Genomic DNA, 1,841 nt, shown 5'->3' with positions numbered 1-1,841 from the left:
TCCTAAGTGCTTTTGACACGTCCTTGAAATAAAAATGCCCTATAGCCCTCATCAATTAATTTAGGGCGTGTCATTGCTCGTAGTTGCCTTAATGCATGATGTAAGTTAGAACCAAGGCAACCAACATTAGAACATACGCTACAGCTTGGTCAATTGAGGTGCCTACAAATTGCAAAGAACAATTTAGTAGCAATGCATTATGCTACCCAATAACAAATTTGGATTATTCAATAATTTAAGCAATGCTCTTTATTTAAATTATTAAATGTGAGTTTTCATGTGAGAGGCTACTTTCTCTGCCCGAGATTTAGGTTTGAAAGCTATGAGAGTTGAAGATGTAAAGCCCAATTTGGTATTAGACTGTTAATCCAAGATATGTCTTTATGATGCATGACTGATACATATATTGCATAAAGAAATGAAGAAATAAATTCAAAGGAGATTATTCACCAAAAAAAAATCAAAGGAGATTGAGATTATAGAAACAAAAAAAAAACGACATTGACATATTATTGTCCTATTGTTCTTTTTTCTGATATAACCTGTATGTAGTTTTTATTCTAGTCATTCTCACAATGCGGTTGTAGTTGTTTTAAGGGATTAAAAATTATTTATAGCAAAATAAATTCAGAAATATCTTTGGTAGTTTTGAAAAGTATATTAATCTTAATTGAAATACATCTCTATCATTCAATATTTAATATTTTAATTTATAAACATTGAAATAAATTAACTGAACAAAATATTGACTAACATAAATATTAATTACATATTTCAATAGTTTAATAAATAATTTTGCATTTTAAAATTTTTAAAATATTAATTTTTTTTTTGTTCTGGATCAAGATCATAGGCATAGTTATAAGAATCGAATTGGCCCGATCGATTGGACCATAACCCGATACCCTAGGTAGTTCGGTTAAGGTGTAGGATTGAAAAATGTAATCAACCCGATTTGGCTCAGTTTGGTTTGGTGAAACCAGTGACCTGACCCGGGTTGAGATGTTTTTTTATAAAAAAAAATTATTGTTCCTATAACATTTTAAATTGTTAATAACTAATTGTTGAATAACATATAATATGTTCTTATAATAATATTTTTTTCCACCTTGATAACGACAAATATATAATAACTATTTATTATCATATTAATCCTGAAATGATTTAATAGTTATGTGTTTTATACATCTTCACCAGACTTGTTTAAGGTCATCCGATAATTTTTGTATTTAGTTCAGAAAAATAATACTTTCCTTAGTTATTTAATGATAGTACCCACAATTTAATTTATAATAATAAATAATTATTTAATATTTATAGTTTGATCATAATTAATTTAAGGCTTAATTAAGTTTTTCATACCTGAAATATAGCTTGTTTTCAAAAAAATACCTAACATTCATTCCCCTCCACCCAAATACCTAGAAAATTTTTGCATTTCATTTTGGTACCTGTCGTCAAGCTGCATCCGTTAAGTGATGATGTGACAGAGAGAGTGTCACCATCACGCCTACTCACTAATCACGTAAGCATAGGCCTCTCCACATCATTATTTTTGTTTTTATTTTAATTTTAAAAAAAGTAAGATAGTGGTGGTTAAAAACTGCCAGTATCTTTATTTCAATCATGTTCACCTTGGGATGCTCTTCACAAACACCACGATCCTCTCTCTCAGGGCGGCGCTCTTTGTCCCACACAACTCAACCACGGGCCTCCCCCCCCCCCCCCCCCCCCCCCCCCCCCCCCCCCCCCCCCCCCCCCCCACTGGATCCCCTCCTCCTGCCTTACCACATGGTTCCGCAACGCCTCCCCTTCTCTGACCTCCTCTTCCTCCCTTACTG

The sequence above is a fragment of the Glycine max genome, chromosome 13, assembly GCF_000004515.6.
Source record: "Glycine max cultivar Williams 82 chromosome 13, Glycine_max_v4.0, whole genome shotgun sequence".
Classification (NCBI taxonomy): domain Eukaryota; kingdom Viridiplantae; phylum Streptophyta; class Magnoliopsida; order Fabales; family Fabaceae; genus Glycine; species Glycine max.
Note: the sequence above shows the minus strand (reverse complement) of the source record.